This window comes from Octodon degus, unplaced genomic scaffold, assembly GCF_000260255.1.
Source record: "Octodon degus isolate 3935 unplaced genomic scaffold, OctDeg1.0 scaffold00235, whole genome shotgun sequence".
In the NCBI taxonomy this organism is placed as follows: Eukaryota; Metazoa; Chordata; class Mammalia; order Rodentia; family Octodontidae; genus Octodon; species Octodon degus.
The window spans coordinates 596,616-610,289 of NW_004524811.1; the positions used below are offsets into that span (position 1 = coordinate 596,616).

General features: G+C 36.0%; 1 protein-coding gene across 2 annotated transcripts in view; it reads right to left on the reverse strand.

The window, feature by feature from the left end:
- The window catches only part of Gabra2 (gamma-aminobutyric acid type A receptor alpha2 subunit), a 146,030-nt gene that overhangs the window by 122,205 nt on the left and 10,151 nt on the right, over positions 1-13,674 (reverse strand). The window lies entirely within an intron of this gene.

The window sequence follows — 13,674 nt, forward strand, 5'->3', positions numbered from 1 at the left end:
GAATTTAGGTAAAGTTTATCCCTCTGCCTTATGTTATACTAACAAGAATGAAAGAGCAAGTGGGAAGTTAGCCACTAATAGGCTCCTGCCACATGCAGGGTACCTTGATGAGAGCATTACACACGTAGTTTCATTTAAACCATTTAACATTGTTGAGACTATTATCTGCTTTACACCTATTTTATAGATTAAAATGTAAAAGTGTAGAGGAAGTAATTAATGTCTACAGAACTACATAACAAAACATGCTCAAGCCAGAATATACTCTCGTATTATTAGAAATCAAAGTCTCATCCATTTCCAAAAGATACTATAGTAACATTGAAAAATAAATGAAAATGAAGCACCCCTAACCCAATATACATAGGAAAAGGACTCTTGCATCCAATGGGCCTTTGGATCTTAAACACATTTTCACTAATTTTCCCTACTTCACTAGCCATACTTTTAAATCTTATAATAAGCTTATTATAAAGAAAATGTATAATGAATGATCGTATCATGATGTAATGTTTTTCATGTATTTGGAAACAGGTCTACAGGCTTTACAAGGTCTCACTACATAGATCGGACTCATAGTGATCCTCCTGTTATAAGCCTCCTAAGTGCTGAGATTTCAAGCATGTGCCACCACACCCAGTCTCAATCACTACCACATCCAGGGGGAGGGGCTGACATGGCAAGCCAGGAATCGAACCCAGAAGAGCTTAGGGGAAGAAAGCTGTTCACATCCTGGTGACCACAGAGCAGAGGCAGAAGGGAAGTTGGAGAGGAAGATAGACCCCGCCAGGTCACCATTTATTTGGCACAGGGTCTCACTACGCAGCTTAGACTGCAAGTTATCCTCCTGTGTCAGCCTCCCCAGCACTGGGATTATAGGCAGACACCATCATGCCTTGTTTCAATGGCTGGCATGGTATGCGGTACTGGGGATCAAACCTGGGTCCTTTTGCTTGCCAGGCAGGTGCTTAGGCCACTGAGATATCTCCATGGCCTGCATCACAATATTATTAATTCCAATATAAGTACCAAATTACTACAATGAAGTAATGTTGGAAGTAGCTTCCTGGACCACTGAACCTTTTTGCATTCTTTCATTAGTTTTCCTGAATGAAATAGTAGTACAAGCTCTGATTCAAAACCAGTAAAGATTCAAACCAGCAGAGGAGGAGTTAAAGAGTCTGGCTTTCATTTACAAAGTGCTAGAATAATTTCTATGAAATATCTTCCTTTTTTTGCTCTTCATATTTAAACCCAAATCCAAATCTGGGATAAATGGTAATGAGAATCCCTAAATGAGTAAGACAGCAGCACTGCACATTGTTTTCTTCTTCTAGGTGTATTTATTTGGTAGTTAGTGTTCAGAGGTCTGTAACGAAGAGTACTCTTCAGTCTGCCTCACCAGACGGAGATGTACACATTGCCATTCACCATCTTTGCTAGATTTGTGAAACCCTTATTGAAGAAACACTGGCTAAGGAAAATTGAAAAAAGTGCATCATGTGGAAAGCCAACTCTATGCAAAGTAATCAAGTGGAACAAAACAAGTAATTGGTTTCTGGCTCTCATTTTCTTATTATTTGTACAATGGGGTATTATCAATTTATCTGCTGCATAAGAGTTACAACGAGTACTGAATCATAAACAAAGTGTTGGCATTTGTCTTAGTCTTTCCTTGACTCTAAAACAAAATACGGGGAAGTTGCAGTTTAAAGGAGAAAAGAGTTAGTTTGGCCACAGTGTCAGAGATCTGAGCCTCAGTCCACACCTGCTTTGCTGACTCCAAGGAAAAGCAGCACAGCAGAAGAGCTTAGGGGAGAAAAGCTGTCCACATCCTGGTCCACAGAGCAGAGGAAGAAGGGAAGATGGATAGGAAGACAGCCCCTGCCAGGTCACCAGAGCGACAACTTGCCTTTCTGAACCAGACCTCACCACCTACCAGCACATTCAGCAACTGAACTCATCAATGGAAACAGTGACCCCATGATCCCAAAGCCTTCCAAACACCTCACCTCTGAACATAAGAGATTTGGGGCGTCGAGTGTTCCTGAACTGCATCATAACAGCATTGTGCCTGGAACTCAAACCATGTTAGCTATTATTACTAATTAAGTACGACATGAATATTTAAACATATTTCATTGGAGAGCCTTTGTGATACATGATACATCTGAAAAATTTTAGACGATCGATGTAAAACTAAGCTTTGTATAATATCAACACAGACATATATTTTAAGCCTATGTTACTGAGAAATACGCAATGCTTAAGATTGCTTGTCTATTTATTTCTACCATATGCAGCCAGCTTCCATTTTGTTGCTAAAATGCAGTGACAGACAACTAGAGGCATGGACTCTTTGTTCATGATCACCACACATGGGCTGAAGTTCAATGAGTCCAATGAATTAGTGCATTTCACTATATTAAACTCAAGCTCATTCTGGTGATCCTAGTTTTATGTGCTTCTGAATTTAAGGCTCAGCATAGCAATTGAACCCAGCTATCAATCATCTTTCTTTCTGAGAAGGATGACTCATTGCTAGCAGTGGCAGAAGTCTAAACCACTAAGATTTAGAAATAAAATTGATTGTTAAATGCCAAAAGATGAATCTGAGAACCCAAATAAGTAGCTATTCAAAGTGCAGATGTGGCTGTGCATTTTTATGTACATGACTATCGTATTCACAGACATAATCAACTAATGACTGGGGAGTTCTAGGTGCTGCGTGTCAGGCACTGAAGATACAGTAGCTGGCCAAGAAGGAATAAATGGTCTCTGCTCCTTTCCCATTTTGTCCACTCTCCTTGGTAATTACTAATGCTTTAAAGATTCTCCTTTTAAACATCTGTAACCAGCTGTCTTTGCAGCCCAAATGGCAAAGCTTTTATTTCTGCAAGCTGAGTAAGAGTATTTTGGAGGTATATCAAATCAATAAGTGAAAAAAAGCATAAAAATTAGCTTCAAAAGCACTGTATGCTTGCTATACACAAAACACAATTGTGGAATTATGTATCAAAATGAGATATAACCTGTGTAATCAGTGAATTATTGCTGAAGATGACCCGCACCTGAGAAGTTGGTCCCTCTTGCTAAGTATGTTAGTCAAGTTATTTGCCAAGTATTTTCAGTTTTTGAATTTTTGAATAAATGATATGATTGCATTTCTCTGTCTCATCAGATTTAGACGTATCTGTGTGGCCTCCTTTCAATAAGAGAACATGATCAGAAGTGTGGTTCTGTCCTCTCCAGAAGCTCTGAATGACAGTGTGTACCTGGCCACATGCTACCCCAGCCCTCCTGATAATGATTTTTTTTTTTTTTTTTTTGAATCGGCGATTGAACTTAGACCCTTGCACTTGCCAGGGAAGAGCTTATTCTACTGAGCCATCTCCCCGGCTCCCCTCCTGATAACGATGAGAAATTATTTAGGTGATAGAAGACTGTCTGACTAAAACTTTTGTGACAATTACATATAGGAGAGTCCATCCTTAGGCACCATTCTCATCTCAGTGTTAAATGATGGATCACGAGCCCAGGAGATGAGAGTGAAGTCACACTAGACATCTTTCTTGCAGTGAAAGCCAACTCAATGATAATGCCCTTAGCAACAACAAGTAGGTCTTTAACTCTATAAAACTAGGAGCCAGCCTAGAAGAATCAGATGAAAGGCCCCTCTTGAAGGTTGCTAAGGAAAATGTTAAGTGGCTTCTTCATAACAGACCAAAATTACTGTGTACATTTACTATTTTCCCCTTTCAATTTAAAAGGAAACAAATAAAGCACTGTGAGAGACAGGACAAAATAGTATCAAGCCTGAAATCTGAAGAGAAATGGTACAGTCTAGTGTTGAGTCAAGAAAACCTGATGAGAGATAGATACTGACACAAAACCAAAGCTGAATGAATCCTTGAGAATTTATTAAATTTATATATCAAAAGCTCTCCGATTGATTCTTGCATACCATTAATGGAAAAAACTTGTTTTAGGGCAAGTGAAGACTGAAAAGTAATGTTTAGGTGTGTCTAAGTTTTATTTAAGCAGGAAAATATTTTGTTTGTTCTGATTTGAACTTGAATTAGTTAGCCATTAATTCTTTTTAAAACCTTCCATAAGAAAATCAAAATTTCCAATAGCTTTTCAAAATAATTCGAGTATCTGGCAACTATGATTTCAAATAATCATGGGGCAAAACTCAGGTTAAACTTACTCTCCTCTAATAAGAAGTACATTTCCCAATGCCTCAGCCTTGGTAAAACTGAAATCCTCCTCTTGTATTCCATCTATAGAGTTTCCATGTACTGACTCTTGAAGGACATGCTGCATACACTGGGTTACACTCCGGGAATCAGAGAAGCGGAAAGCCTTCAAAGAACATTTAGCAAAAGAATTATACAATTAGGGCTGAGTAGATAGCTCAGTGATATAAGTGTCTGCCTGAAAAATACATTTTGTACTGATGCCTGGTACCAAAAAATTATATAATAAAATATAATTAAAAGTAGCACTCTGGTGATATGAAAAGTAGGAAGGGTTAGGATGACATATTTAAGTATTTATTTTAAAAAAACCATGAACTGTTTATTTCTAGAGCTTTTCTTTTGCAAATATTTCTTGAGAGCAGCAAAATGTTCACTGGGCAGATATTAAGATATTATTTGACTAGGAAATACAGACTGGATAAAAGTTTTTAGTGAAATACGGACTTAAAAAAAAAAAGGTAGCTGTTACCTAGTATCAATAAGTCACTATCCTCAGTAATTTCACACACAACCCAGGTCTGCAGTTTTCAAAAGACAAGACACAAATCCACACTTTTGATAGCAATATCTTGATTTCTAAATGTTTCAATGCGATTATTATTTTTTTAAGGAGGCCAATAAAGCAAGTTGACACTTGTAGATTAAAAGCTAGAAGGGCTGGGGAGATGGCTCAGTAGAATAAGTGCTTCCCTGGCAAGCACAAGGGCCTGAGTTCAATCCCCAGTTCTGTAAATAAATAAATAAATAAAATTTTTAAAAGGCTGGAAGGATACGAGTTAGGAGATAGAGAAGTAAAGCTGAATTAACAAATTTTTCTCAGATATTTTTTTAGCTCTTGCAACCTAACAGATACTAATAACATTAATCACTCAAGAGCAGCACAGGATGAAAAGCTGTTTCAGGAGGCAGATTTATGTGTTTACTACCTACAGGTTGAATTTGAGAAGTTAATGTACAAAAGGAGCCAGGTTACTATTTGTCTGTTCATCTAGTCAACAAATACTATAATTACTATGTGTCTCCCAGAGACACATATGGTGTTATGAACAGAACAAGAGATAAAAAGTAAGAAATTTTTGTCTTTAAAGATTTTGATTCAAAATGCCACATACAATAATAGGTGATTTACTATGGGGGTGAGGAGATATTCATATAAAGCTTCCAGAAAGTAATGATAACTAAATTGCAACATGAAGAAAGGAAGATGTCTTCCCAGTAGAAACAACAGCTTGTATAAGAAAAGTCCCATGGCTGGGGAAGTCAGATGCAGTACAAAATAAAAACTGTAAAGTCAGTAAATCTGGACTGCCCCAAAAGTAAGCAGGGAATAATATTGGAGTTGAGGCCTGAAAAGTGAGCTGAGGCCCATAGCTGTCTGAGCTACTCTATGTACTGAACTCAATCCTGAAAGGTATTAGGTTACAGATTGAGCTCATCTAGGCACTGAATGAGCACATTGCTGTCTGAAAATAACGTATGAAATAGGGATTGAAAGCTTTCCATTAGGTACATAACAGTTAATGCTTGAGGTTATGGAACTGAGTGCAAATTGCTCTGGAAATCATTAAAGTGAAAATCAAGAGACTTAAAAGTACACAACTTTGATGTACTGCCACACTAAAGAAGAGAGAAGATGAAGCAGAACCACAGAAAAAAAATAGATGATGGAGCGTAGAGAGACAACAGGGGGAGTGATGAGTTTCATGAGGAGGAAGATTCAGGCTATCACCCAGACCCAGGAAATTCAAGAGGGCAGCTTAGAAAAGATGTTTTATCCACATCGCAGATAGATGTAGTGTGCCGAGTAAGATTTAGAAACAAACAGCAGTAAATATAAACTCAATACATTGATAAATATCACTTTTTTAGCAATTATTTCTTCATCAAATTTTTTCAACTTTAAGAGAAGCTCTAAATTGAAATTTTCATGCAGTGGGAGTATTTAGTTTTGCATGAACTTAATTGGTAAGAGTCAGGAGACTAATGCAGCCTTTATAGACTTCCAGGATGGAAGGGTTTTAGAGGCTGAAAAGCTTTATTCTAGCTGCTTGTCTTCAGCAACATGCGCTACTGTGTTATTTCTCTGTAGTGAAGAAAAAATTGGTTTGATATTTCTGTTCCAAGACCCTTATTTTCCACTCTATTTATTTTGAAATAAGCCACAGAAAAGATGCAGAAATTTTGGATGGAAGGGACCCTGCAGGTCACTGACCACAAGCATCTCGTTGTGTGTGGGAAACTGAGGCACAGATATCAGCTTCACGAAGTTCAAACAGCCTTAAAAAAATGATGGAGAGATGGCTCAGTGCCATCACATGGTCCTGAGTTTGATCCTGGTACCATAAAAAAAAAAAAGGAACTAATTTTCCATGGGTAAATTTTTGCTTTTAACTGTTAATTGATTTCACATCACAGCCCCCTTTGATCAAATTAAAGTGCTCCATGTTTATAATCTAACCTTTGTCAGACATTCTATAATACTGTTTTTTTTTTAAATACTGTTTTAAAAATCACTTTGTATCTCTTTAAAAAAATTTGAAACATTGGAAGACAACACTATGTATTAAAATAAATACTGCAAAATTCATACTACTTTGTTAAGTGAAATTCTGGTCACTTTTAATTTTTTCTGTTTTAATTCTAATTTTTACTCTCTTTAAAATAATTTTAGAAGATAATTTAAAGAGTTCTATTATTTTTCTAACCTTCATATGTGACCAGATCTTATTTGCCATAATATGTACCATATTCAGACTTAAATTAATTTGTTATAATACGCTATTTCTGCAAGTTCACGTTATAAATCTTCATGTAGTTTATTTTCCCACAAACAGCTAATTACAATATCCAACATACTGTTATCACAACAAATACTACTACTATTCCATTTTTTAGATTAGCTTCATTTTGTAATATATACAGATTATTCGTAGCGTGTGATATGAGTAAAATGACTCATGCTTGAATAAATAAATTATATTCAATTCTATGTAATATATCTACATAAATTAATGGTCAGTTTAATTGCAGCCAACAACTTTGCAAAAGCATGTCATATGAAATAAAAGTATCCACGTTTGTACCCTGCTGAGAAATGCATATAATCATTACCAATTTTAGGAACAAAAATTTTGAATGTTTAAGTGTCAGAAAAAAATGGTATAATAAATCTTATGATATAATATATAATATATGTATTTTGTACTTTATATAAATTATGTATATATATTAAAATATGTTTTTATTATATGGTATTATATATATATATATATATTTTTTTTTTTTTCATAACTGGGGATTGAACTCATACCCTTGCACTTGCCAGGCAAGCACTTATTCTACTGAGCTATCTCCCCGGCCCTGGTACAATATTAATAGTAATAATATGTAATAAGAATTTACAGAGTTGTTCTCTCCTTTGCATCATATACATTATGAACACTGCTTGGTTCAGTACCATATGTCAGCCTTAGAGAAGCATCCTTGCTGCTTGAAATGTAGCCCAAGACCAGCAGCACTGGCATCACCCAGGAGCTTGTTAAAATGCAGCGTGTTGAGCTCCCACCAGACATCCTGAGTCAAAATCTGTGTTTACCAATCACCATCCAGGTGACTCGTGTGCACACTGTACAGAGGAGGAAACTGTGACATTGAGAAATTTAGCAAATTTTCCACCATAGCATGAGTACATATGGCAGACACTACCAGTAGTCTATTGATTATCCAACACATCCTTTTCCTTTCTAAAAACTCTAATTTTATATAAGCCAGAAATTTATCCAACCTGAGCTAACACACTCATTTCTCCTGTTGTGTCCCTGCCTGGAAAGCACTAGGCAATAAAGGTGGGAGTCAGCAGCAAGTGTCGGGAAGTCTTACTATTCTGATAAAAGGAAAGAATCAATTTGGTGTCATCTCCTGCTCTTATGCAAATCTATCATGGACAAGGTAGCTGCAGCTGCAGCAGAAGTCTTGGGATCATGAGAATATAAAAATAAGAATAGAATTAAACACTAAAGATGAAAAGCATAAAATGTTTGCGGGTTTCATCCATCATTTAGTAACAACCAATCCTACAAGTTTCTTATCTCTGGATTTTTTTCTTTGAGGGAAAACATGAACATGGATCAAGGCACTATACATTCTGTTCTTGTTGCCTTCAGGCAAATATTCCCATTTGATGAAGGCTATCATGATATTCTTCTTCACCTATATTTGGGTACCTTATCCCAATTTGAAAGAGAAAAAATTCCTTAGTTTCCCTTTGGCATTAAATATGCAGTATAAAAAGATGCTCAAGAGTATTATATCCTCTAATGGTGTCTCAGACAAAAGCATGTAAGTGTCACATCATCCTCTATAAGTAGGTAGGGGGAATTATAGAGATGACAGAGCACAAAACAGTTCCCTGAAGGGAAAAATTTTGATGACGAGACATTGGCTTTCTGCCTCACTTTCACATCCACTCACTTAAACATGCACCTGCCTATTTTCCTTATCTGTTGATAGATTTTGTTTAACATCCAAGCTGTTCTAAGACAGTGGCAATAAAGGCTGAAAATGCAGCTGTCCCCTGCAACTGGTGGCAGTCAGAAATCCGGGAGAGAGAGAGATGTCTATATTGGAAGTTGTCACCAAAAATGACAAAGACCAGACTGGATGTGTTAACAGCTGAGGGGGAATAACAATGGCAAGCAGAATTAGTTTAACGGCAGGCAGGCAGTGTCTCCTGTGAATGTCTCCATCCTGAGTCAGCAACTGGATCCTATGGGAGTCCATCTCTCCGCATTTCAAAGATAGTAATGCAAAACCCAAATGACCTTCCCTGCTAATGCGATGAGTCATGCCATCAATTCTGTGGCAGGCAAAAATACCTCTAAGAACTCTTCAAAAGGTCTAGGAGGTTGAAAAGAATGAATGGTAAAAAGGAATTCTTCTGTTGCCACAGTGTTCTCACTACTACAAGTGCCTCATCCTCACTATAAAGAATCTAGCCACTATTTATTTTAAGGTATATTTGAAGTCAATCATTCATACTTCATCTATGTTAAATAGTGACAAACTTTAACACAAACATTTTGAATAATAAGGTTCTTCATACAGATTCTTGCTACTAAACCTAAGTTATTCCAAGTGATAAAAAGATGATCAGTTTTGAATTTTTAGGCATTAAGGGACTTGATTGCTGTCATACTAAAACACTAATGACTACTTCCTCAAAAGATCCTCTACATTATTTGTTCTCATAACATGTTTACCATTTAAGCCCACCCCATTTAATTACTTACAATATAAAAATTTTTGTTATGAGAATCTGCTGGAGAATCCTTTTGCTATTCTCCCAAGCAGAATCATCAGTTTCACATTTCTTGCTTCAACAATTACCCTTGCATGCTCCAGATAACTAATTAAATCTATCCTCCTCCCATATTCCTCTCTACTCAACCTAAACATCAGCCTTACTATTCCATTTTATCTTAATTAAGACTTCTGTCTTGGTATGCAGATTGTACTATTCCTTATAAATCCAGCTAGCAGTTCAGTCTACTAGGTCATTTCTTGAGGATTTCAAGAGTTTTTGATATATAATCACTACCACAATAATGAATTTATTTCATTTAACAGAATTCTCTGATTATGGTTGACTTGTTTAATTCTGTTGTAAAAACTTGTTAAAAAATCACATAGCTAAACAATTTGGACTTTCTCATTCCAACAATTTGGCTAGTAATCTACCATCTTTGCTTCAAATTTTAAAATCTTCTCCTGTGTAATTAAAGGTAAACAGGAAACTTCCATCACTTTCTCAAAGCCTCCCATAACATTGGTCTTCCTCCCCTGAACTACTCTCTTCCAACTCAAGTCTGGAGTTCTCTTCTTTTCTCATACACAGTTACCCACTCCTCTATAAAAGAACCTGATACTATTAATGCTTCAAGGAAGGCCACCCAATACCTAATAAGGGCCTTTTAGGTACCACTATAAATAAGCCAGATGGTATCAGGAAACATTTGTAAGTTCTACCCTTTCTTTCACCTTAACCTTGTGATTTAACCCTAGGCCTCTACTCATAGATAAAATACATTTTACTTCTCATTATATGACATTCCTGAAAAGTCATAAAATTCATTAGACTTAAACATTTTCCCAAACAGTCGAACACAGAATTGTCTTACTTGTGACATGTTACATGAATACTACTATGAATATCACCTGTGTAGAATTAAAAGAGGAAAAACATTTCTTTTATTATTTTTTAAAACAAATTAGTTATATCCTAATTAAATGTAACCTCTCAAAACATGAATATACTTGTACGTAGAAGGAATGACACCAGATATGTTTCTGGAACATTTGCATCTATTTCACTAAAAAACTGCTGCCATCCTGTGTTAGGAAATGCATTAATTAAAAAAAAAGATGCTCCTATACTACTAGTCTTTGAGTTTTGTGTAAAATGGTGTTTTAAATACTAAAATTAAGCAGAAAGTGTGCAAAAAACATAAAATAATGTTAACTCATATCTAAAATTAAGATGGAAATGAATCATTTTGTACAAGCTATTTTCTGAATTTAAAAAAATTGTAAAGTATAGAAAGATATCAAAACTACAACTAAGGGTAAGTATTTAAAATGTAAATCAAATGGTAATTCATAGAATCTCTATTTCATGATCAGTTGATTTTCCTAATTTAACAAGCTTCCTCATGAAATGTTTTATGATTTAAGTATTAATTTTATTCTCATCAGACTTTACTTGTAAATGATAAGATCTGTACCTCGAATATTGAAGGCCTTTCAAGTTAAAAATGTTTCAAAAATTCAGTTGTGTCAAAGTATTGAAAATTCAAAAACAAAATGACTATTATCTTATATTATTACTTATATCATTTAAATTTTGTAGTGAACTTGTCGTTATTTTTTCCTTAAATGAAACTCAAATTAAATTAAGATAAGATATAGATTTTTAAAAAATTGCTCAAAGGCACTCAGAATTACAGCTAGAACGGATGCTTGTCTCAGTGTCTCTGTGAATGTTGCTTCTTTTAAGAACAATCTCACTGCCCTACTCCAGGCCCGCAATGACTTGCTCTCTGGGGTTTCTCCTTCTATAAATACCACAATCCTCAGCCTGAAAGTAAGTGTACAAGAAATAACTCTTCTATTCCTGATAAAAGATTTTCATTTCAATGAAGAAAATACAGAATCATTATTCTTAATTATGAAGTGAAAGAAAAAAATAATATCCACGATAACTAAAAGAAGGAGTCAATATATGATGTGATACGAATTTATATAGACTGGGTCTTGTTCATCACAATATTTTCAGTATTTAAAATAGTACTCAGTGCCCTGCTGGACCTGCCCCTGGGGCGCGCTGAGACAGCGTTAAGACTAGGTGTGGTGGCGTACCCTGTAATCCCAGCACATGGGAAGCTGAAAACAGAATTACTATGAATCTGATCTACATATTGAGACCCTGTAGATCCTGTCCTAAATGCAAAACAAATAATAATAACAATAAAATAAAATAGTACCCAGCAAGTCTTCAATACTTCATAAGAAACATTTTAGTGACTGAATTAGACTTAGGGATGGCTGGAATTTGACTAACTCCAGTTATATGTTCTGAACAAAAAGGGCTATATTTTATTATGTATTTACACATCTGTACTTTCCTTCATGGAGCACGTGTGGAAATGTCTTGTGTTACTTTGATAATGGTAGTGGGCTTGTCTCATCTGTCCTCTGAAGCACATTATCCTCTGAAGATCAGCAGCATACCTCTGTATATTCCAGCATGCCTGGAACATCATATGCCTTCAATATGCACATGTTTAGGAAGAAAATACTAGAATAATTTAACTTGTCCCATCTCATGTTAATACGTTGGGCAGTAATGAATAGCTGACTGGCCGAGCTGTTCATCTGGCTATTTCCACTACCAATATAGATTTGGATAATGTGATCAAGCTGTAGTAATAATAATACAAAACCACTAAAACAAATGAATTGGCCAGGGCTCTTGTGCAGTCTACCACTGTGTATCAAAGTGGCTATATGACAGTTGGTTGTAGGGGAGGATTCATGGTTCCTGAGATAATATGCTAGATGAAATATTTCAGTGCAGGTTTCTTATGCTTTAACGAGGCAAAAATAACAATCCCTCAAATCACCAGACAGCAATGCCTTCCTAGCAATAATGGTTGAAATAACAGGTGGCTGCTAATCAAGAAGTTTTCATGATAAAGACAAAGCCCCAGTGTTAGCTGATTAAAACATGAATATTATTTCCTGAGCCATGCACTTGAGTGATGTTACCTTAAATTCTGCCCAAGGGCTGCTCTGCAGGGAGAGCCACCACATAATCCAACTCAGGTCAGTGCTGTCTTAAATTTGATCTGCCTTTCCTATTCAATAATCACAAACTATATATTTAGTTAGAACAACAAACTGAGAAACAGATCTGTAAAGCTATCTTAATCCAACCATCTCTGAAGATTCCTGTTCCTGTGTTGGAACAATTTTACAGCAAGGAGTGAGCTATCAACACACAGCGTTGCTGAAGCGCACAGAAATGCTAAGACCTTTACTGGTTATGCAGTGCAATAATAAAAGTACCTCAGCATCTATATGTAACATAAACAAATTTCTAACTCACCTTAAGGTGCACTATGATGAAGCCCATTCATGTATATTTTCAAGCCAGATGAAAATAGGAAAACACCATATAAAACTGAAGGACCTAATTTTGAAAATCATGTGTAGTGTTAACCTGGTAGCTCTCTGTTTGGAACTGGTAGTTTCTGCCTTCTATATGTCATGTGTCCCACTGACTGAGTAAATAAGTAAATTAAATAAATTACCTGATATCAGTGATGTACACTTTTATTAAATGTTATATATACACCGATGTGAAATATGTATAATTGACTTCCATTTTCTCATAGATTAAATCTCAAAAACAGTATTTTTTGTGAACTTTAGGCAGGCTGAAGTGAGTGGATCTAGTGCAGAACATGAAAAGGCACGGAAATCTTATGGCTACCTTCTTCTGTCCTATCACACTGGCATTGTTAGACCTGAGGATTCTGAGTCAGATGAGAGACCAGATTCCCAGCTGCACTGTGCTTCTGTAGAATCATCAGCACAAACTCTAGCTTCCTAAATGTGGAGAATGCCAAGCCACATCTCTTCAAAAGCCAGAGACCCTGAAGATAGCAGTTTAACCTGCCTCCATCTGCAACTAGAAATATTTCTTAATCATAACAATTTCTTCCAAAAGTAGAAGTAATTACCTTGCAACCCAACTATCCTCTATCTTTCTGTCACCTCCTCACTCCGTCTCCTTAGAATATAAGCTATTCTAGCTGTGCATTCTCCCTTTGGATGTTTCTCGAACCCCGCTCCT